The sequence below is a fragment of the Falco naumanni genome, chromosome 5 (assembly GCF_017639655.2).
Source record: "Falco naumanni isolate bFalNau1 chromosome 5, bFalNau1.pat, whole genome shotgun sequence".
In the NCBI taxonomy this organism is placed as follows: domain Eukaryota; kingdom Metazoa; phylum Chordata; class Aves; order Falconiformes; family Falconidae; genus Falco; species Falco naumanni.
The window spans coordinates 37,564,101-37,589,233 of NC_054058.1; the positions used below are offsets into that span (position 1 = coordinate 37,564,101).

The 25,133-nt window shown below is 38.8% G+C and overlaps 1 protein-coding gene and 1 long non-coding RNA gene across 9 annotated transcripts in view; one reads left to right on the top strand and one right to left on the bottom strand.

Annotated features, from left to right (window-relative positions):
* LOC121089193 (activating transcription factor 7 interacting protein) overlaps nucleotides 1-25,133 on the bottom strand; it is a 113,757-nt gene that overhangs the window by 64,024 nt on the left and 24,600 nt on the right. The window lies entirely within an intron of this gene.
* Nucleotides 227-15,314, top strand: LOC121089194. 2 transcript variants are annotated; one of them, XR_005828154.1, is made up of 3 exons: nucleotides 227-465; nucleotides 1,166-1,329; nucleotides 6,188-15,314. It is a non-coding gene; the product is annotated as an uncharacterized LOC121089194 (long non-coding RNA). The 2 variants fall into 2 exon arrangements; XR_005828153.1 differs by lacking the exon at nucleotides 227-465 and adding an exon at nucleotides 590-933.

The following is a 25,133-nucleotide window of genomic DNA, read 5'->3' on the forward strand; positions in this document are numbered from 1 at the left end:
ATTTGCCTTTTTCCCACATGAAAGGCCACATTTTCTCCTGTGACGGTGGGAGGGAGGCTAGCAGGCAGCCCCTGCGGCCATCTTGCCCCTCACCAGCTCCCAGACCAGCACAGACCGACTTCTCGCCTCATGGCTGCAGACTACGGGGAATTTGCATGCCTGCTCGGGATTGGCTACAGGACACTTGCTTTGCATAAGCAAATCCGCCGCCGCGAGGCGGAGCCACGCCAGGGGGCCCGTGCAAATCCACCCAGCAACAGACTAAAAATAAACCGAGCGCCGCAGGGCGTCAGCGAGCCGGGCGCGGGCGAGACGCACTTACAGGCCCGCCCCCTCCCGCGGAACGTGCGGCCGCGCCGCTGCAGCTGCCGGCGCGGCGCCGGAAACGGTCACTCTGCAAACACGAGGAACGAAGGGGCGCCCAAGCTTCCCGCTTTGTGCCAGCGGCAGAGGCATTATGTGCGGGTACGGCACACTGAACTCTCACGGGTCTTTGGTGTGTGGTTTTTGGTTTTTTTTAATAGAAAAAATATTCTTAAGTAATTCCCTTTTCAAATCTAAATATTAACTATTATAATCTGCACATCTTTCGGTGTCACCTTCATTTCAAAGTGAGCTGGAGCAGAAACAATTTTTCTTGATCTGTCTGGTATCCCATGTCAGTTTGGTGAGGTGAAAATTGACTCACCCGCAACTGATGTCATTGAATTGTCATCACATGTGGACTCAAACACGGGAAGTTACAGACTTCTTGGCTTCTGAGTTACCCCTTGCTAAATGGTGCGTCACCAGAGACACACCCGTGTAACCGGTGTGCTCAAACTGGGGGGGAGGGGGGGGGGGGGGGAGGGGAATGCATGTAAACTGAACCAAGAAAAGAAGCTCTGTAAACAGATCGGACATCTTGAGAATAAAACCTACATACAAAATGGGGTAAGTACAGCACACCATTTTAGAGTTATTATGTAAATACATGTTCTATTATGAATAACTACAGCAGTGATTTACATGTACAGTATTTTACCATTTTCAACCTACAAAACAGATACTGCCTACACAAGTTTGGTTTTCAGTACTACTGAACTGACAGCATAAACTCTTCTGACTGCAGCAGAAGCAAATAAAGAGGTTTTCAGGCTTTTTTGTTGACCACATCTGCCCCCAGGCTTCCATTTCATGGAACGGGTCAAAGGCAAGTGGAAAGCCAAGACAGCGAGATGGGTGACAGCAGCACCCAGTGCAACATGGGACATATATGGCTGCCTAATCCAGGACTTCAGCAGCAGGAAAAGCACCATCTGATATGTAAAGTATACATAAGCACCTCTGGTATGTAAAAATGTGTTTTCTACAAAGCTGTCACAATTAAATAAGGTGAGATGGAAGAAAAGTGGCCAACACTGATGGTCACACAGTGACCACTGACAATGGCTGAGAGCTTCTGAATGACTTGACAAAACAATCACAAAAATTAACTAGAAATCCCAATAGGAAGGTTAAAGTGAAGGAAGCCAAAAGTCATCATAGCATAGAAGATTCTTCAACTTCAGCATGCTTCGAACAAGTTCTGCAGACACAGATTGGCAGACTTCAATTCTCTGCTAAACTGACCGAAGAACAGGAAACAGAAAGCCAACAATCGCCAAGATGGTTTCTTTATGTAGTTCCAATCAAGGACATAAATGTTAAGAACAACAGAACTAGTTCTGAAGGGTGTTTTGATGACAGAAAGTAGCCAGAAATGGTATTGATTCTTGCTGTATTCTTCCTTTCTAGAACCTTCAACATACCCCCTCCCTTTTCTCACTATACTTGCTGCATAGTCAGATGACTTAATGATTTCGCTATACTCCATTTACCCAAGTTGTTTTGAGACCAAATGCAACATCTTAGATTTGTTACCATGTGAGAGACTCTTTTCTCATTGGTATCTTCTTGCCACACTTAAAATTCAATGCAAGTAGGTACAGATTTTGAAATAATGTCACATTAGTTGTATGTGGCACAGTTGTATTTATCTGCATCAGCAGCACCTTAAACAAGCAGCAAAGCATGAGATGCCCTATTGATTTCTGAGGTGCTGACGCATACCTAATGCTAATATACTCAAGTCAACTCAGTTATACACTCCAAGACAAAGATTTCTGAACAGAAGGAGGACCAGAGGAATGTTCTGAAAGTAATCACTCACTTGATGGGAAAATGTCCTTGGCTTTTTAAATTTTTTTAAGTTTATTATTCCTATCAATGTTTTTGAGTGAACATTAAGAACAAAATTGCGTTCACTCCACATAAAGTATGTTATTACATTACACAGTATGCAGTCACGTTTGCATATGAAGGATGAAATAAAGCAAGAATATGAAGCAAGCACTGGCATGTGAATTCAGGTTAGGGACCTCAGTCATGTTGAAGCTAACCTTTTAGTTTACCCCAGCAAATACAAAACAACCCAGCAAGTAAAATAAATCTCAGCCCAGATGAGTTGTCTGATGCTGTTAACCATGAAGCTGCTTTTAACAGTTAAGCCAGCACAAGATGGGGCGGACGGAGGAACAGCTTCAAGACTAGTGTGTTGCATACCAGTCTTTCAATATCAACTTGTATTACCTGTACAACTACAGCACTGAGCTATGTTTGGTAGGATCAGTGCTTTATTAAGCCAGTTCAAGGAGCTGAGTTGACAAAACAATCACAGGAACATCAGGGCTGCTGCACCAGAACGTGCAACAGAACAGCCCTGGTTTTTCTGGGTGTGAATGTATGTCAAGGGCTTGCTGTAATGGATGGGAGACCCAGAGGTTGACAAAGCACTACAGATGTCCCATAAAGTCAGCTTCATCTGGTTATTCAGGCTTTTTAGGGACAGGGCAAGGAAGCTGTTCCCATAATGAAAAAAGTATTTCATATCTTCAAGTGTATGTCTTTATTATTTTTAAATGCTCATCACTACTACTCTGAAAAAAGCAACAGGTACAATAATTAGGTAATTATTTCTCAAAAGCTTCCAAAATAAAGTAAAGAAGCAGATTAAAGATCTAATTTAACCTCTGGTTTTGAGCTGTGCTAGATTATACAGTGGTGGAAGGACTTCAAAACACACACTGCTTTTGGACAGAGTATTAAGAAATGGAGACAAAATCGCCCTCTGCTCTGTGGACAATACCAAGCTCTTAATGTGCAATTTTATTTAAATATTTCCAGGCCTATATGCTCAATTACAGATAACAAATGTTGATTATACTCAGTATTATGAATTCAATACCATGTGTATTAGTACAGAAAATACATAAATCCATACTAGCCCATCCCTTTAAAAACATTTCAATGAACATCCTGCAGTATGTGTAAATCTCTATTAAAAAACCGGAAAAAAATTATTTATGCTGGCTCATATAAATATATATAGACACTAAGCTTTTTGCCAACTGACTTTATTACCATGAAGTATGTTATTAGTGAACATTACTTTGGTGCTTTAAACTGGATGACCAACTTTATTCCATAATATTTTTCAAGATTTTCTGGTCACATAAAGCCAGAGTTACATGCATTTGAGCTGTAGAAATTTTCTGTGGAAATTCTCTACTCACATATCTATTTGAATTACCCATTAATTTAGTTACCTGGTATCTATTTTAAACATACCAGGAAAATGAATTAAGGAAGAGTATATTTATAACCTACAGCTGGTTTGGATGGCTCTACTTAATATTCAGTTATCCCAAACAAACACAAAGTGAGTATTGCATCAACTAAAAAGGTCACACTGCTGAGAAAAGTCCCTGTCTAGTGTGCCAGAGTATCCTTAAGGGATATAACTATTGAAGCTTGAAATGACTTAGCCTAAAACCAATTACATCTTACATAAACATGATTTGCAAAATTCACGTGTCTGCATTTGACAATCAAATAGAATAGTCATTTGTGACAAGGACCAACAGGGAGAAGTAACCCCTTAAGGTGTCACAGATTATCTCAATACTCAAATTTCTGATCTTTAGCAGACAGAGGTTGACAGCATTAAAGTGTGTGTTGCCCCCCCCAGTCATTTTTTGCTACAAAGACAGAAAACCGATTTAAAAAAAAACCAACAATTTGAGAAACAGTATTAGGAAAAAACCCCACAGAATAAAACTCCCCAAACACTAGCTCTGCTTGGCACATACCAAACAATTGGAGTTTTTGCTTATCTAAACATCTTCACTAAGTATTAAAGCCAGCTTACAGGTAATCATTTGTGTTTTTTCATTACATAGTACAGTATGACTCCACAGTACATACCAATAATAAATTTACCTTCCTGTGCAGCTTATCAGCATGTAGTATCTTGGGATTAAAATAACTTCTAGAGTGTGTAATGTCCAAGATAATTTGAAAATACACAGAACAACAATGAAACTAACCTAAGCATACTATAATATAGTTGTACTAAGTTGCCAAAGTCATGTATAAACACAGTAGGAATTCAAATTTGATGCAGCTTTCGTGTCTCAGGAGAGCTGACCATTCAAAGACCCATCTAACCATCTGGGGACACAAGCTTCAAACAATAGCACATAAAAGTAGAGAAGTTTGGAGCACAGCACTCCAAATACACCTACTGGCAAACCAGTTTGGATTAGATGAGTCTCTTCTTTGACTGGTTACCTGCAGTCACACCTGTCTTCAACCCAGGTATCAAATATTGATCTTGAACAAGGCATGCATAAATTCTGTCACATAATACTAAAATAATTTTCAATAAATATTGTAGATATGATCATTCTGATCTCAACTGATTGCATTCACTCCTTGAATCCCTAAAGAAGAATTTCAGACACTGAAGTACCAAATCTGAAACCAGGTACAGACAATAAGTTATGCATGAATTCAACAGTAATGCCTTTAAACAGATACATTTTAATGCATACAAAAAGCCAGTAAAATTTCCCTCCAAAACCAATTGTAAACAAAGCTGGTTTACCCTGTTTATTTTTTCTGTCCTTGCACACACTTCCTTGAGAACACCAGTATTTCCTAGACTTAGCTGCCAGAGAAAGAAAAACACTTAGTTCATGTAGGGGAAGTAAAAACATGGTGGAGGGGAGACACAGATATGGACAGGACAGAAAGAGACAGGTGGGAGATAGGAATCTGAATTCCAACTGCATTATGAAAAAAATTCTGACCAGAGTGAGCCAGCAGTTAAATTAACTTTTATTATGCTTGATACTTTCTGACTCCTCTGCTAAACAAAGACCTGGGTTATTTCTCTACTGCTTGCATACATTTTGCACTTACTTTACTGATGGAGAACTGAGCCATAGAGAAGGCATGCTAACTGGCCTACTCAAGATCTGATGAAAAGCCTAGAAATAAACCTAACCAACCAAGCACAACAGTAAGAACCCGCACACAATGTGCGATTCTTGAGTCTCTCCTACCTTCATTACATTTATGCTTTGTCTTGATCAAAAATAACAGTAAAACACGAGCAAACTAGTTACTTGCCAAACTGACTCTGTTTGTAATGGCAGGTCTTGCATGAGGTTAGATTATTCTAAAGGAAACTGGTATTATCTGAAGAAATAAGTAATGACTCCAAAAGATGCAATGCAAGCATTTACACTTCTACTCTCTGGTATTGTCCAGAACAAAAAGGCAAGATGGAAAAGCTTTATTTCTGTTGATACCATTGCAGACCACCTTCAAAAAGTGGTTATGAGTAAGAAAACATAACAAGCAGGCAGAAAAAAACATACATACACAGAAAATCAGGAATTCTTTTCTACATATTTTCACATTAAAAAAATAACAAACAAAAGTAGAAAATAGGAGATTTTTCCAGTTCTACATAACTTACTTTTGTCAATACAGGCTTTGGAGTTCTCTCAGGAAAGAAAAGAAAGCATGTCCTCTGACTTTTATGAAGTTATACATGTGCCAGTTGATGAGCCAGCTGCTACTAAACAGAAGTGACTGTCTAAAAGCCCTACCTGTACCTCAGTAGGAACACTGACTTGATTCCTTCTACTTCTATCCAACCAACAATTCTCATACAGCTTGTAGGAGCCAACTTTACAGTTTTGATACCTTTAAAGTTTGGCTGAAATCAGTTGGTGCGTAACAACAACAAAATCATATAAAGGAAGAACTTGTGTCTCAATACAAGATAGAAATTTTTTATTATTTTTTTTTTTTACAGGGAGAGCAATGATTCACTGGAACAGCCTCCCCAGGTGTGTGGTAAAATCCCCGTCACTGGAGGTTTTCAAGATGGGATTGGACAGGGTGTTAGGTATCGCATCTAGACTTCCCTACCAGATGATCTTTTGAGATGACTTCCAGCCTGGGCTATTCTATGAACTTTGCCTTAGGACTGATTTTGTGACCAAAAGATCAGCATTAGCTGCTAGGCATTAAAAAACCCTCTAAAATGGGACCTTTAGAAGATGGACAGATGACTAGTCCACCAGTCCTCTGCAGGAATGCTACATCTTCAGTAAGAGAGACACAGCTGCAGAATTAAGAAGATACCTTTCAAGCTACACAATCTTCTACTAGTAAGCTAAACCATTTTAAAAGTTCTACTCTGATTATGTTATATGCATACACACACATATATTTTATATACTCCATATATTTATATAGATATATATGGTTGGAGCAAATGTGATCAGTTGGCTTATAATAGAAAGTCTAGAAGATGGTAATTAGGTTGTGAACTTAAGGATCTAGTTTTATTTACATAGGGTTTTAAATATAATTCTTGTATATGGAAGCTTAAAAACAATATGCAGTCAGTATGAGATCACACTGAAATAAGCAGCAGTGAACTTATCTTTAGCCAGCTTCCTCCCTGGAAAAAAAAACTCAGGTTGTTTAGCACCTCTGGTCAGATACACAAAACACTGATAAACTGAAGACTCTGCTTCCGAAATGTAATTTATAATTTATAGGATATAACACAAGACTTCTATCAGACCTGAGAGCTGAATTCCAAGTACCCGATTTCCATTTCTTTAGTCAACCAATATGATTAGAGATTCATTTAGCATCTTCTTCTTGAATTCATTTTTTGACTGTGTACTGTTGTGACATGGTGAGATAAAATAAGCCATTCATTCAGTAAATGCTGTTGATAAAAATATAGAGAAATATACTTGAAGACATTTCAAGGAATACCAAGTTTAACAGGATCTTACAAAATTCTACAAGATGCAAGTAGACAAAGACAGTGTTTTTAATATTTGAGGGTGAAGCAGAAGTGATGAAGAGAGGGTATGCAGCAGAATTTGTTTTTATTTAGGAATACCCTACATAAAAATGTAGCTAAACAGGATGTCAAATAAACACTACTATGAATGTCATTGTTTTAAGGGCAAGGTACACTGCAAGGCTTAAAAGATCCCATTTGTTGTGGTTCAGCCCCAGCCAGGAACTTAGGTACTATGCAGTTGCTTGCTCACTGCTCTCCTGCTGCACCACCACCCCTCCCCCATGAGACAGGGAGGAGAACAGGAAGAAAGGTAGAACCTGGGGTTGTGGTAAGAACAGTTTAATAATTAAAATAAAAATAATCATGAAAAAGGAGAAAATGGAGAGAGAGGAATAAAACCCAAGAAAAACAAGTGATGCACAGTACAACTGCAGACCACCTGCTGACCAATACCCAGCCACTCCCAGAGCAGCGATCAGTGTCTCTCAGCCAACTCCTCCCAATTTTTACAGAGCATGATGTTCCATGGTATGGTCTAGCCCTTTGGGTATCAGGTCAGCTGTCCTGGCTGTGCTCCCTCCCAGCTTATTGTGCACCTGCTCACCAACAGAGCATGGGAAACTGAGCAGTCCTTGACTTAGAGTAAGCACTGCTTAGCAACAACTAGGACATCCGTATGCTATCAAAGTTATTCTCAAGCTCAACCCAAAACAGCAATGTACCAGCTACTAAGAAGAAAATTAACTCTAAGCCAAAACCAGGACACCATTCTGCAAAGGGAAGGGTATTTTCACAAGTCCAGACTAGAAGATACTGAGCAACTGACACAGACTTCAAAGTGCCTGTCAAAAACATAGCACTTCTTTGCGTGTTTTTTGGTTGTTTTGTTGTTGTTTTTTAAAAAATTCAAAGAACTGAAGCAAAAAAAAAAAATCAGGATGAACTGGAAGTGCAACGAAATGCAATGAATTTTTGATTCAGATCCTCACCCCTACAAAACTTGATTAAAATGAGTACTGTTAACATTTCTGCAAATTTAGACTGTACTTTCACATATAGGTTTCAACCTTCACATTCCATTTACTCATATTAATCTTCCACCTGCAAAATTTCATTTCCAAATAATGTTCAAAACAGTTCACAAGCTGCCTAAGTAAGAAATTCTATTTCAAAATATGTTTGCACTAGGAAATCTTTAAGTGAAGGGAGAGATAAAGTGAAGCTGCTGCCAGTAGGGTTTGCTGAACCTCTAAGACTACACAATACAGTTGAATAGATACGCAGCAGGGAGCGTTGCAAGGGTCACAGAGGATACTACAGCTGATGCAACAGGAAAAAAAGGTATTGAAAGCAATTTATCCTTTGATACAGTTAATATTTTTTTCTCCCAGTTCTGCTACAATAGCCTATGTACAAGTAATCCAGTATAATCCTGCCTCGAATTCTGAAGGACAAGTCAAGGAACAGAAATACTAGAGTTTACTGCTAAGATATTACAAAACATAATACCAACATACTTTATACAGAGTGTTGTTTACCACTAGGAAATCATCAATTTGCAAAATCACATTTATTGCCACATTGTTGTTTCCCATCCCTGACAAAGGCAGTTTGAAGATTCATCGGAATGAGGAAGAAGTCATTACTGAATTTCATGAGGAAAACCAGCTTTTTTAGAAATCCTTCTTCACAATCAACTTTACAGCAGCACTGCTGCTGTAAACACTCACTGTATTCACCTGTGGCCACCAGAGACTACCACAGTTGCTAAGCAACATCTCTTAGCTTCATCTCAATTTTGACATTTGCCATTTGGGAATATTCACCAGAACCTAACAGTCTTTTAATAACCCCATCTCATTCTTCTCCCTTTCTAAAGTTCTATAATGTACTGATTATGTAACATCAGATACCAAATGAAAAAACGAAGTTTTCACAACCGTTTTATGAAATGCAATTGAATTGGTTTTTCAGGCACCGGTGAGTGCTTTTTATTTATGTACAGGAATCTGCCTATGCAATTCTGTTTTGGTGATCCTCTCCCATACAGACTTTTCCCCCAAGTCTGCACGTTAGGGAGTCAAAAAAAAGTCAAAGGCAGAGCAAAAGGGGGGAGGTGGGGGGGAAGCAGCAGAAAGAGGGAAAAACCTCTTGTCTGCTATGCTTTTGTAAATATCCATGTGTATCTACTGCAGATAAAATATCTTAGAATATTTTCATGTGGCAAAAAAGTTATAGTAGTGCTACAGAAACCCCACTCAGTTTCAGCAACTGTCTTTCCTTTTCTGATTTCTAGTTTCTCCACTATAAGGTAAGCAAGAACATAAATTAGAGCCTTACATAGTAACAACAATAATAAAAAAATTCAAACCCCAGAGCACTTAGCATATTATCTACATTTATTCTATTTATAGAATACATATAGTCCATAAATGAGACTGAACCCTCTCAGTCAAAGAATATCACACATGAACCTATACATGTTCTCCTATCTTATAAAAAAAAAAAAAAAAGACCAATCCAAATAATCTTCAGTGACTCTACCAACATGCAGATATCAAGCAGCAGATTCCACAGTGGCAGAAAAAGAAAAGAGACTGCAAAAATCCATGCAGTCAGTGTATTTCTGCAGATAATACTGCTATGAGGTAACTGCTCCTTGAGAGACTGTCCACACAGATTGTCATCTAACCCAGAGAGGCTTCTTACTGAACAATGCCTTACAGCACAGCATCCTATGCCCCGTACGGTTATTCTGCACACTTTGAATACAGTAATGGTATTCAGAGGCAATGAGTTTTCCAGAATTCTAGCAGAATAAGCACTACCATTGCTATGCAACACCATTTCAAATAGTTTATAGTCAATATTCATACAGATTCCCGTTCTCACAAACTCTCTCCTGACCTTATTAAGCAGCATTTAAGCATTAAGTATTCCACAGATTGTCTTGTAGTAACGGTTCTGTTACGTGAACTATATGCCATGACATTTCCCTTTGGGTTCAATAAGGATTGAAGAGGAGAGGATGAAGTTCTAATAATTAGGTGTAGGCTTTTGGGATGAGAACTGTACATAGCTGTATTTTTATGAAATACTAAATTAAGTGGAATCATGCGTGCACTTTAGGCTCATCAAATCACAGCCTAAAATTGATCACGGGAAAAAAGCAACTGCTTAGTTAACCATTTGAAATAGATGACAAATCCAACTAATGTTACACAGATGTCTCAAGGATGCAGAGTAAAAAAAATTTAGACAAAAGTGATCCAGCTATTGCACTTCCTCAACTTGCAATACAAATCTTAATAAAGTCAACTACAGAGTTTTGTATCGTGCTATCAAGTTGAAAGTCATAGAACATTTCAAAGCAGTATCAGATTGACAAAGGAAACACTGCAGAGAAAGAGGGTTTCAATTTTTATTTCTTATATAATTAAGTCTAGTTCAGGACTTACAGTAGACCCTTCTGGTGGATACTGCCAGACCACATCAACCAGACAGACACTGAGAAGTGGTTAATTTGTCTGTACAGAAACTGCATGATCAATTTTAAGTTTATTGCAGCCTTTGTTTTGTTTTGGGATCTTCTGGGTTGAGAGGCATATATGAACTGTAGTCTTCAAGGAAAGCGACGGTTCAGAGACACTTCTGGATAACCTCCCAGAAATACCAGTCAGAGAACACTACCTTGCTTCACGATCCAGATATAATGGCTTTCTGAAAGAAGGACTTGGTTCTTCTCTTTCCATGAATATATAAACCCCACTGCTGTTTTGCTGTCACTACCTGAGCTCTCTCACAGGAAGGCAGGATTGCCTGGCAGATCAGTTAGAGGACCTTATTTCCCAGAACATTATTAAGCATCTTCAGGGAAAAAGAAATCCCATGATTTTAAAGATGATATAGCTACATTGCCCATCTCTAGCTGGAAGTGTCCTTCCCAAACGCCTTGATAAGGGTAAAGGATGGCTAATGTTACATGTGCTATTTTTTCACCCATTTGACAAGAGAGGGTTTGATGGGATGCTTGCAGCTGACATTTTAAAGTCTTTAGTCTAGATAAAATCCACTCTAAAAATTTTTTTGCATGGAGGTACTTCTGTGGAGGACTTCTGAAATCCGGCATGTTGCTTCATTCAGCTGCATGTGTAATCCAGCAAATTAAGTATACTTTTGGCATTATCTCTTTATTAAAAAGCTTTCCTTCAGTTAGTCATTTTTCTTGCAAATTCATATTGACACAGGTCCCTTTGAAGACTGTATTTCTGTGATCATTAAACCATAAAGATCATTAAAATTATTCAGTGGAAGCTGGTTACTTACAAGGCTTATGTCACTTGGATTAACCTTGCAATCACCAGCCTCTACAAACAAGGTGCTCTAGCTACCAAGTAGCTTGCATTTATCATTTTCTGTTGCAGGATGATCAAATGTCAACAGTCACACCTGTAGCAAAAGTAGTACTAGGATTCTGAAGTGTTTTCTGTGAATTACAGCTTACTTTTAATATTACAAAAGAACGTGGACTTTTAAATATAAGAAAATGAAATTAAAATCTATAGTCTGAAGGCATCTCTTCTCTATGACCAAGAAAGAATCCATCTTTGTGTTTCCTCAATTTCTTAGACAAAGGTCCTTGAAGAAGAAAGTAGAAAAATGTTGTACGTAAAATGTCCTCTCAAACACAGCAGGCTGCAGGTTTTCTTGGGCTTGGATTCTTACAGGATACAAATGAAAAAACAAAACAAAAAAAACCAAAACAAACAAAAAGGAGAAGACTGCAGTGATCTTCCACCTGAAAAATGAAGGCCTCTGCCTTTTAGAATAAGATACAGGCCTCAAATGAGATCAGCTTAAGATCAGCTCAGACTTCCAGAAGTATTTCTATGTCTTGAGTTAAAAGGCTTTTGACTAACGACACCAATGAGGCTTGCAATTATGCAGGACGCACAAGACACATGCTCAAAGGCACTCCTGGCTTTAAACTTCACACCTAGGACGATGGGTTTTAAGTTTTTTCCCTGTGGAATTATTTTCAAAGACAGCTATGAGTCTCAGTTTGCAGTCACTCAACACCATCAACTGTGCATGGTAGCTGGCAGTGAACTTGGGGACAGAAGTAGCCAGCCAGCAACGTTTTGTTGATGCTGACTGGGAAGATCATAGATACTAGCCTAGTGAACCAGAGAAATACATCTAGAAATACAATCCTCCTAGGACCATTGCTTCCTCCTGCTCAGAAAGGGCAGGTCTAGAGACACCTCCAATACCAGTGTTGCATTCCTAAGTGGAAAAGATGGAAGTAAACAAAAGCAAACCACATTTCTTCTAGTAATGATGTAATTGTTTTGCTTGCTAGTGCAAATCTTAAAAAATAAACAAGACAACATTATGAAATCACAAAGCATTGACAGTTTGCATAAAAGATCAAACTAGTGTTCACAGTAGTATACAATACCAAAAAAAGAAGCTGCAAGTTTAGCTTAATTGATACATTATTTGACAATGTTTTTACATTACAAATCTACCATCTACAAATATTTTGAGCCTGGACCTAAAAAACAATGGCCAGGCTATAGTGATACTGCCAGCAAGTTCAGTAGAGGTTAATACCTGGTCTATAAAAGACTTCTCCAAACTGCTGTCTGAAGAGCTCAAAATAGCTCTACAAAAAACATCCTTAATCTTACCATTGTAGGAGTGAGAAAAGCAGCTGATGAAGCAACAATCCAGGAGCACTATCATTCCAAACACAGAAGTACATGTAGAATTTATACAGCTGTTTTAGACTGCTTGCCTTCCCAAACTCCATAGAAAATTATACAGAGAAAAATATATCTGCACAGAGCCACTCTGATCACCTACAATAAACTTCATTTTTCTTGTCTACAATGCTTCCCAAATGCCACCCAGAGTTGGATGCCAGAAGCATACAGTATGAATTATACTCAGGAGTACCTCTCTACTGACAAATGGTATAAAAACTTCGAAGGAAAGCTGTCTTAAATTTTGACCATTTAAGTTCAGTTGTAATAGCTCAACCTCCACAAAGGTTCTATTCTGAAACCTTTAAAAACAAAAGTAATACCTCGAGTATAGCTCCTCCAGAGGCTGACTTTCGCCTGATGAACCAGCAAGCCACAATGCTTGTTTGCTTGTTTCCTGTAAATAAAGGCCTGCAGTTTCACCTTATCCTAAAAAAAAATAAAAATCAAAGGCTAAATTTCTCTTTGAATGACTGAAGACATCAGTATACAGCCTTTCTTCACGAGCTGGCACATAACATAGCTGAGCTGTTTCCTGATCATTTTGCAGACCAACTCCAGACTCTCCTGATGATTCTGTATATGTGACCATCTCTCTCCAACTTTGTATTTGTGATGACAAAACTATCTTACTTACCAAAAGGTGACTATTAACCAGGTCGTATTAATTTGTCACTTTGGGACCTTCTTGGGGAAGAATTTTGCTAAATAATAGAACACTGAGGAGTGGGTAGCAGAAGATTGAACTGGATAACCTCCCAAGAATCCTTCTAATCAGTTTTCTTTGGAAGCTGTTACTAGCTTCTTTAAAATCTTGTACAGTGAAAAACCGTCTGCACAAGAAACTATTGATCCTTGAATGGTCATTTTAAAAAAAACAACTATTTGGTTTGAGCGGACAACTTTCCCGGTAAGTTCTGTTTTCTCCCTTGAAAATAATACACATTTCTGTGAAGTCTTCTGTGAGTACTGGAGACAGTATGCCAGGATAGTGGATAGACACCCCTCACACCCATTTATGAGAAAACTGTTAATGGAACACTCTATACCTGTGACATTTTGATTCCAAAAAAACCCTTCAAAAATAAGCCATCCAAAAGGATGACATTAAGATGTTAATTAACAATACAGCAAACCTAAAATGCTCACAGTATTCTTCCTCAAATGGCAAGACCTCACAGGTATGATAATGGCAATGAACTAGTGTAAAATTGAATTCACTATAAATACAGAATCTGAGGATTCCTTTCTGGCATCAAGCCTAGATTAATGGTTAAATTTCCCCCCACCTTTTAGCAGATGCTGGATTACTTATTTATGCTAGTATGCTAAGTCCAAAAAATGAAGTGATTATAATACTAAATGTGGCTACAATAGTGTAAATCACAGATAACCCTTGAAATAATGAAAAATACCAGTTTTTTATTCTGTTTATGAGGTAGCTTGGCAATAGGTCTTTTTTCTGCATCAGCACATACATTTTGTGGAGGGATAAAGAATCTTACTTTGAATTAAAGAGTATAATTATAATACATATCAGTCTTTCATTTTTGCCTGGAAGAAGCCTTCATGCCAAATGTGAAGTTTTTTTATTCTAAAAAAGAATGATACTGAATGAGGACTCTACCACCAACTGGATGAGTAGAATGCTTTTCCACTTTTGCAGATACGTCCTTACCAACACTGTTTTGTTTGTTTTTTTTAATACTGAATAGTTTGATAAGGATGACACACTCTGCCCTGCCAAGTACCTTTCTCTCTGGAACTGGATCAGAACTGGAGGTAGACTTTGATGGACAGTGTTAGGATATTCTCTCCAAGATGCTAATAGAGAGAAACAGAGTCCGCTTAGCATGTTTTAGCAAAATCCTCATGACAGTGACAGAAAACTGCTTCTTTTGCTGTTTATCTCATTGAGTTTGTCAATCAGACTTTGGTGGATTTTCTCACTCTCCATCGCAGAGTAGCTGAAGAAGGGGACAATCCTTTTTCTATCCTTTTTGCTGGGTGTCCTGTTTTGGCTTGGATAGAGTTAATTTTCTTCTTAGTAGGTGGTACAGTGCTGTGTTTTGGATTGAGTATGAGACTAATATTGATAACACACTGATGTTTTAGTTAGAATAAGCATTACTTGGCAAACAAGTCAAGGACTTTTCAGTTTCCCATGCTCTGCCAAAAAGGAGATGCACAAGAAGCCAGGAGGGAGCACAGCCAGGACAGCTATCCCAAACTACCCAATGGGTTATTCCATACTAAAGAATGCTCAATATATAAACTGGGGGAGAGTTGGCCAGGAGGGGCCAATCGCTGCTCAGGGACTGGTTGGGCATTGGTCAGCAGGTGGTGAGCAACTGTTCTGTGTATCATTTGATTATATTTTTTCCCCTTGCTTTATTTCAATTACTAAATTGTTCTGATCTCAACACATGAGTTTTACCTTTTTCCTCTTCCACTCCCCATCCGACCAGGTGGGGGGGTGTGTTGTAGAGAGGGGGAGTGAGCAAGCAGCTGCATGGTACTTAGTCGCTGGCTGGGGTTAAATCGCAACACTGGGGCTGCATATTTTTTGCTTCTTAGCAAGATCCAAATTTAGTCCTTCCCAGTTCTTTTTATCATGTAGAGCAGAATTTGAGATAGGAGTTCTCTGATGACAGGACTCTGGGTTTATTCTTTCAAGCGCTCTTTTTAACTTGAAGACTTACGCATGTTCAAAATACTGACTTCACAAGGGGCTCCTAGACACCTCTGCTTTGTTCAGTGGAGATCCTTTGTCAGAGTCGGAGTGTGTTCAGCCTATTACCAAAGTACCAGACTCTAAACCATGAGATCCAAAACTAGCCATCAGAGTTCTTTCTCAAATGGGATGCAACGGGACTGACATTGCTGGCATGACACAGCTCTGGTTCACTTTGAAACTGCACAAAGATGATGAAGGTTAATAGGAAGAGTAAGCAATGAGCTTTACAGCCTCTTACTCTGCCGCGGAATCCTGTTGATCAGCACCTTAATGAGAAATTAGCTTCAGAAGAGCTGAGTAACTATTTCATTCCGTTCAAGTTCTTCCATCTTTCTACTCTTATTCAGGCAAGGAAGAGTTGTTTCTCTCTTAAGCAGAGGAGGTTTACAGCAGAGGGTCTACCAGCACTTCTTGGAAGATCTTCCTCAAAAAGGTTGAAAAAAATTCTGCTTCTGTTAGAACCCTTTAGAGGACCTGAGACTTCAACAACAGAAAAGAAGAATCATCTACGTGCTCAAATTTAAGAATAGACAAAATCTAGTTTGCTTCTCTGATTGCGGCTTTCTTCATGTTCTACAAAGTATTTGAGTAAGCTAAGGAAATGAAGACAGACGTAAGGCAAGAAGCATTTCAACAGAAGTCAAGACTTGGAAATACAAGAGTGTTTATTCAGTCAGACAAAATGACAGTGTGAGAAAGAACCACCTCACATTACCACCACAACTTCCACACATTTATAGGTCTTTCTCACTGTAATTCTACATGGACACAGCTTTCTGCAAAGCCAACATAAAAATACTACTTTCCAAATTCATGAAGAGAGATTAGACTCCAACACCCTCCAAACCAAAAGCTAAACTTCAACACACAAAAATTATCTAATGCCCTTGGAAACCAAGAATTCATTTTTCTGTCCCATAAAATATGATCCCTTCCCCGAAACCACTGAAAATTCTGTTCTACAGTTACCACACGTATTTACAGGATTGTTGACACTGAAGTAAAGGATCAATGCATGTTCTTGCAGTGACAAATCCTACACCCATATTCCTCAGCCCTTCATTTCCACCCACATGTTATTTCTACTATGGTGACAGAACAGTTTGTAAAACTATCGTGGTTTAACCCCAGCTGGTAACTAGATACCACACAACCGCTTGCTCACCCACCCCTCACCCAGAGGGATGGGGAGAATTGGGAAAGGAATGTAAAACTCAAGGGTTGATATAAGAACAATTTAATAGGTAGAGCAAAAGCCACGCATACAAGCAAAGCAAAGCAAGGAATTCATTCACTACTTTCCATCGGCAGGCAGATGCTTGGCCATCTCCAGGAAAGCAGCGCTCCATCACACCTAACAGTTACTTGGCAAGACAAATGCCCTAACATCAAACGTCCTCTTCCTTACTCTTCCCCCAGCTTATATATACTCTGTATGACATACCATGGTATGGAACACCTCTTTGGCTCGTTCAGATCAGCTGACCTGGCTGTGTCCCCTCCCACCTTCTCACTGGCAAGGCCCAAGAAAACTAAAAACTCCTTGACTTAGTACAAACACTACCTAGCACACTGATGTTTTCAGCTGTTGCTATCAGCACTGTTCTTACACCAAATCCACAGCACTGCACTAGCTACTAATAACAACATTAACTCTGTCCCAGCCAAAACCAGAAAAAAACTCACAGCAGTGAGCTACTGAACCAGCTTCCCCCCAGCAGCCTTTCATACCAGTTTTCTGATCCAGTTTCTTGCTGTGCCAACATCATGAATAGAATAGCAAAGGCTAGGAAGAAACAGCTAGAACTAGGAAGTTACAAGGGCTCCTTAAGCAATGTTGGTTTCATAGCTTAGATTATTTCCAGCTAATTTTCTGTCTACTCAAGCCACAACTATGTGTGTGTGGTATGGGCCTACCTATGTGTGAAGTTCCTTAAGCTAAGCTGTCTAGATGCATTTTCCATCATGTATGCCCACATACTCAAAACTGAACTCAGTTTCTGTGTCCTTGTACACCCCCTTCTCCATGCTCAACAACAAATAATTTAAAAATAACCTCATGCTTTTGGCTCATCAGGGCAATTTTACTGCCACAAATGTGTCTGAGCTGTTCAATATTAGGAGGTATTTAATGATAAACCAAAACTAGCAAAAAATTTGTCTTGAAGTGTCACTGCAAACCAGAAAAATTCAGAAAGCTGCACAAAAATCTGTGCAGCTGAACAACAGTGAATACACAAGCTGTCCCAAGCTAAGCCATCCTAGGTCTATCAGTGACCTCTGTCTTCCTTTAAAACTGCTAGGAAGTCAAAAAATTAAGCCAGAGATGGTGAAAAATCTGCATCTGAACAAATTTCACTTACTGATAAAACTTTTCTAAATGGTTATAGATTTATATTTGAAGAAGTCCACAGTCACCTCACTTCACCAATGGACTACTTTCAGAACATTACGTGGGGAGGTTCTGAAAAGAATCATGTTCTACTCATCACAGTATCTTCTTTAGACATTTGATATTTAACCTAATTCCAAACGGCTGCCCTGAAGAAAATATTTAATGAGAGACATACTCCAGAAAATGGATCCAGCTTCTACTGAACAGAGAGGCTACGACCATCCTTAACTGATTCACCTTTGCAAGCTTTGGAACAATCCAATATTCAACTTGGATGTTCTTGGGTAGATGCAATGTTTGTGGGTTTTTTTGTAATGAAAACCCACCCACTGAGAAAACATCCATGAAGTTTTGGTTCAGCACAAATAAAAATTAAGACTCAAACAAATATATGTACAGATGCCTCAGCACTTGAAACTAATTGCTCAAAAAAAAAATATCAAGGGAAACATTGCAAATAAGGTTAAGTACTGTGACCAAGAAGAAAGAAAACTTAGAATAATTCTTTAGAGATCCTAGTCAGTGAAAACACAACTTGAACTACATATATGCCTGCCATAACTTGTAGAGGGATTTTTAAAGACATATGTTACCATTGTCTGGGTTGGACAACCCAGGCCTGTTAGTTGAAGCTGCAGAGCAGCTTCAAATTGTCCTGGGAACAAGCAGTGGGAGAAAGAAAACAAGCTATGCACAAACAAGAAGCCAGGTGCAGAGCAAGTCCTGGGAACTGTGAAATCAACACGCTCTCATCGGCACACTCTAAGGCGCCTGCAGCATGCTCACCAGTCAGCGACACGGACCCCACGTGGCCTAGAGACTTTTATCCAATCATCTGTGTGTAAAGTCTGGTGAGCGGTCAGTTTAAGTTATAAATATGACCTGTTTGTTTAATAAAGTGAGCACAGCATGTAGCCATATTGGTGTGATTGTCGTGACTTGGCCGACTCTCCACAGCGGACCCTCTTCAATAACTCTCCCTCCCCCACTCCTCAAACTAACAGCCACACAAAAAAAGATTTCATCTAAAGATCTGGACTCAAGCTAAGCTATTAGGGCAGAGACAGAGTTTACATCTCTACTACACCATCACAAATAGAGCAGAGGAAATAGATCAATTAAATACACAAAAGCAATTCAACACCATGTAGAAAAGAACTGCTCTTCTATAGGCTGACAAATAACATGGCAGTTACGTATTTTTTTAAAAACAATGTGGATAACTTGCTGTGGCTTACCAAGTAATTTGAGAAAAATAGAAAAATTATGATGGATAAGATTATCACAGCAGCACACCAAATATTTCATCTTGGAATGTCCACTGTTATTTTTCTGTCCATTGTATTGCCAAAAGCTTCCCAACATCTAAGCTAAAAGTACAAGGCAGAAGTACCAGCAAGCTGGTCTGCCTTTGAAAAAGCAGCATGGTGCTTGTGCTGCTCCTGTGATAAAGCAATGAACCCAAATCAGCTGTCTGCTATAAAAAAGATATCTCCTGCACTGTCTGAGGACAGCAAGGACAGGCCTTGCCTCTGGCATTGTCCAGAAAATGTGTTCATCTGCACAGTAACAGGAAAAAACTTCCTATACCTATCAGAATTACCTTGAGGTAAGAAAATCTGTTTGAAGGCTTGAAAGAGACATACACCTGTCTTGGTAACGCATGTCTGCCCCTCCAATTCTGGTTGAGGATGGTGCCATTGAAAATTACAAAATGGGACAAGACAAGCTGAAGCAGGTTTTCTCTCATGTGGGAAGGGCAGTTTCCTTGTGACTGAAGCAGTATCTCATAATCCCCACCACATATTCACTTGAGAGTGATGCATGTCCTTTGTCTGACCATCCTAAAAGATATCCTTGAACGTAACTCTGAAGAACATCTGAAACATGTTTTAAGGTGGGTATCAAGACACTATATGGGTGCGATCCATTTCTCTGCCTCAAAGTCACATGGGCAGTGGAATAGTCAGAATATTTCATAGAACACCTAAGGAAGTAACAGTCTCCCATGCCAAGAATCAAATCCTAAAAAGCAACAGAACATTTAACATGAAAGATTATAACTATTTTGTTTATAAGGCTTCCTTCACTTCTAAAAGTTACACTTCCCAGAAAGATAATCAATAAACAGACTAGGCATAGAGGCAGTCTCAAAAATTAAGTCAAAATACGCAGACTCTTGCATGATCATCTTGTTCTGGAGAACTGTTCTCTGCTTTTGAAGGTGTGGCTTTTTCAGCTTCTCTATTCAGGACTTCTTCAAATTTGGTGTTCCACAGGAAGGGCTTTAATTTCTTATGAAGATCCATAATACTACTAAGTCCATAATCTTCCAGGTTACCCTGGCAGTGAAGGTGGTATGAAGCAGATAGTGTGCATACTGAATTCAGCTCTGAGTGGAATCAGATACATTCTCATCATCTGTCAAGTCAGGGAGAATGTGCAAAGATTTACATTAGATCCCAGGTACAGTGAAGGCCAAAGGCCTGGAGCTTCCAAAGTCTCCATATGCCAAACTTGAGCAAAACATGAGCAAAACGTCACTACCAAAGATCTACCAGTCTGTAAAAGCAGAGAGGCACTGAAAGAAAAAAAAAAAACGAGCGAACAAAAGAAAAATCTTTGGGACTATAACGCAGTAGCAACAAACTCTCTACGCCTTGCTAGACAATGTAGTTTCAGTGCAAAGTCTGCCTGTTTGCTGCAGGACAACACATACATGTCCCTATGGATGCAATATGACTTTGGACAAAACAAAACAATAAAATAAAATCACCAAATGACTGTTCCTCACAATCATATAAAGTTGCAGAGGGGGTGGGGACAACCCAAAAGTAACACTTTGGGATTACCCTAATAGTTGTTTTGTACCCACAGTGCATGTATGTTTGTTTATGTGTGTATGCATATGTACAACGACAAACCATGGAGGAGGATGTGTAGTTTCCCTCAGTACAAGGTAGTACGACCTGGAGAATAAAGCACCAGACTGGTGCTTATGATGAGCATGTTTCCATTTCAGTTCCACTACTGATCAATAGTTTAGCCTCATCAAATCAGAATTATCGCCTGCCTCAGTTTTTTATTGACCGTAAAGTGAGATAGAGATGAGGTTTTTTTCTGTAAACTTTACTGCCAGAAGTCAGGAATCATGACAGAGTCATGTAGAAGAGTCTCATCTCTTGGATTTTCTTAGGAAAAAAGCTTTAGCTAGTCAGCAGGTACAAGCAGAAGACTCAGTAACAAATGTAAGTAAATACAAAAGCAAATAAATTTATTTTGAATACAGCTTTTATCTAGCTTATGCTTTTATAGGAAGACAATGTATTTCCAGTTCACAATGGATATGGAACATATTTCATAATCTTAAAATCTACACCTCACAAAATCATTACTTTTCAAGTAATATAAAGAATGACAGAAAGATTGCTCATATCTGAAAATACACATTATGTAATATTGGAACAAAACTACACGAAATGCTTTTCTTGTAAGAGTACATGGTATTATTTGAGGGAAAAGGTAAGGTTAGATGACTGTCAAATCCGGCATAATATTCTGTGAAGCTTAACATTGACTCTGAATATCCTGGGTTTAATTCTTGATCCTAGGGCCATTGTAACACTGTGAAGGACGTATTTTACCAAGTAAGGGACTATCCTATTATTTAAGAACATTATTTAGACAGTGAATTAATTTTGAAAAGTTTTCATTAATAAATCCATTGCTTCTAAGGAAATTCCACAAGTTGCAAGTTCATTCCAAATGCCACTGTTTGTGTAGTCTTTTTTCATAAGGATGTTTAAATAAACATGACCAAACCCCCCAAATAACCAAAGCAAAAAGATCTATTTCAGGTCTTCAGCATTTTTGCTGAGGATCAGAATGCTGCTCCTTTGAAAATAGTTTCTAGAAAACATCAATCACCAAAAATTTTAGACAGTGCTTCTAGAATCCATTTCCTATATCAAATCATTCAAATTTATGAGAGCACAGAACAGAGAAAGTAGTGTATCTTGATGGGGAAAAACAGAACTACTTGTGCTCCATTACCCAAACACATGCATCTTAGTTTAAGCGAATTACAATGTTGCATTTCACCTGAAGAGTTCTGAAGTGCTCAGTCCTTCCAACTTTTAAGGAAAACAGGATGCGGAGATGGAGATTATAGTAAACTGGTAAATTTAAAAGTTCAGGAACACAAAGGATGAGACTCAGTAGCCTAACAACAGGCAACTAGTGCTGGTTTTGATGCTCAAGAATCTGCATGAAGCTAGCAGACGTAACACAGGAACTAGAGATGCCAGTGCCCTCCTGGAATCACAGCTGAGATGCAGAAATACATTCTAGAGCACCTAAAACGGCTCTACATGACTATGCCTGTGAAGTGAACCCTACCCTTGAAAACTAACTGATGCAAAATTAGAGAAGTGTAGGAAACTCACAGCAAATGCCTGCTTGCTTTCTCCAAGTTCCCAGCAAATGGTCTGACTGCAGTAGAGAAAGTCTCTTGGGGACTATCTAAGCCATGTAATAAAGCTAATATTTTGTGGTATACTTTTAAGTGACCCAAACCCCTAAAATGTCATTTTCTTCATATGTTTAATACATGGAAAGCGAAGTCCAATTCAAAATTATCCCTGTGCTTCATCAAAGGGCAGAGATTACATGGGCTGTACTAGCTTGGCAACAGTTACAAGTGAATGAAAGTTTCACACTGTACATAAAGGAAGGCTCATTTAAACCTCTGAAAAGGACTGGGATGAAAAGCTATTCAGCAGATCAGTATCATCAGCCTGGCCCAGTTTTGCAGGGCAACAACTTGGACTCTCACATGCAAAGTTCATATTATATGAATGAAAAACACCACCACTACAGTTTTGTTCCATCTAATTTCTACAATGATAGCTCAGAAGAGCCAAGAAAAAGATTTTGCATTAAAATCTTTAAGGTGTCAAAGTCCCCTATCTTTCTGAAACAGAATTAAAGGATTTTCATTACATTTCTACTAAAAATTGAAAACAAATTACCTCTTGACCTTGAGAAACCACTCATCTGGAATACTTTACTTTCAATGATATATTTGTAATTGTGTAACACTTTTAAGCTGGTGATTGTTCTCTCCCCCCACCCCCAAAAAAAAAGTGATTTGATGCACTGTAATAGAAGTGATTCATAAAATAAAACACCTGCTTGATAAGCAGCTTGTTTTCTGCTACCTCTTTTCATCTTTTGTAAAATACATGACATTGTCATGTTCTGAGAACATATGACAATCTACCTGTGAATCATACATAGGAATCCAGCTATAAGTTATTCTCAACTTGGAAATGCTTTATATCAAAGCCATCTCTATTCCTTAGAACTTAAAGCATATTGCAAATCAGGAAGCAATTCTTTGAGCAAGCTATATAGCTTAGAAAATGTCTGCTTAGTTTGTTGTCCACAGAAATGTTCTTGTACCCACAACAATTTACCCACATGCAAAAGTTTAGTGAAATCTCTTGACATTATATGCAGACCACAATACATATGCATGTATGTGTTTGACTGACTAGTCATATAGCACAGCACAATGCGAAAGAGGTCTGACAAGTAGATGCTTCCATTTAAAGCATTTGGCCTTTCATGTTAAGGATACCCTGTAATTTTAGGATTACATCTTGTTGTGTTTTTGGGTAGCCCTAGTATGCTTATGCTAAAGTTTCAAAGCACTAGGCTCCACATCTTAACATACTAGTATTGTGGGTTCAGGTTCATAGTATTGACTCGGGTTCACAGTGCTCACTGACCTCGGTACCCGTGCAGGCACTCTGTATGGACCAGCCTTCTTGAGCATCATGACAGTTGTGTTGGACACCCAAATAATTTCTCAAACAATTACAAGCTGGGTTTTTTTATTCAGAACCAACTGCAGCTATAAGTTTGAGCACAGGTACTAACATGTTTGGGTTTTTTTTTTTTTTTAAGTAGTCAAGGAATGCTGAGAATTTCCATCTTGTTTTCCAAGTGCACAATTCTCAAACAGAGCGCTGCTGCCAACAGTATAAGCCTTCCCAAAGGATGCAGAAGCTAAAGCAGTATTACAGCAATCCTTCAACATGTGACGAAAAAGATCCTAGTAACATTTTTCAAACTACTACATATGCTGCATTGGAACAGAACTGTTAATTACCCAGCTGGTTGTGGTGGGTTTTTTTTCTCTCTCCCCTCCATTTTACCATAACTAGAGTACTGATCACCAAAGTACTTCCATCCTCCTCTAAGAAAAATCAGCAACAAACAGGGACTAATAAGTCAGGGACACATGCTGCTTTCATTAAAGACAAACCAAACCAAAAGACTGCGTTAAAGAGATTAAAAACTGGTCAGATTTTGCATACAAGCAAACAGCATTGTAGCTATTAAGGGATAAATAATGTTAGCTTTTCCCAGCTCATGTATTAGCCAGTGTTTTATCAGGTTTGTATTCATTGAAATACTTTCATTATTCTGCAGGCTGCTGTTCCATGAAAGAATGCTAGTTCTTTCTGAGAAACAATCAGTTCTCTTTAGACTATGGAAGCAAAGCCTTCCCGCTAGAGGAAGCTCACTTCCCATTCTAAGTTAGAAATAATGAACAGCATGTCCAAACCAACTGATAACCTGCATCATCTACTTTAAGGGGCACTAATGTTTTAACATTTTAACTGTGACAGTTGCTATGATTGCTGGATTTTCTGTGCCAAATGAACAGTCATGGACTTGGTTTTCCAATGCCTCTCCTCCCTTATTGAGTTGACTGATCATTTCCTAGCCTGGAGAATACAACCTATTTACAAAAGTTGCCTTCTACCATCAGCAGTGCTTCCTGGAACACAGACGCAAGTCTTGTGCTGGCATGCATTGATACTCAAATTATCCTAGCCTAGCCAATAAAAGAAAGCAGATGCAATTCTACAGCTTTCTCACTTTGAGAACTAGCTCACGAGACATTAGTTTCATTCACCCTGCTGCTGTCAAACATGTAATAGATGCCATCAGGACAGCCAG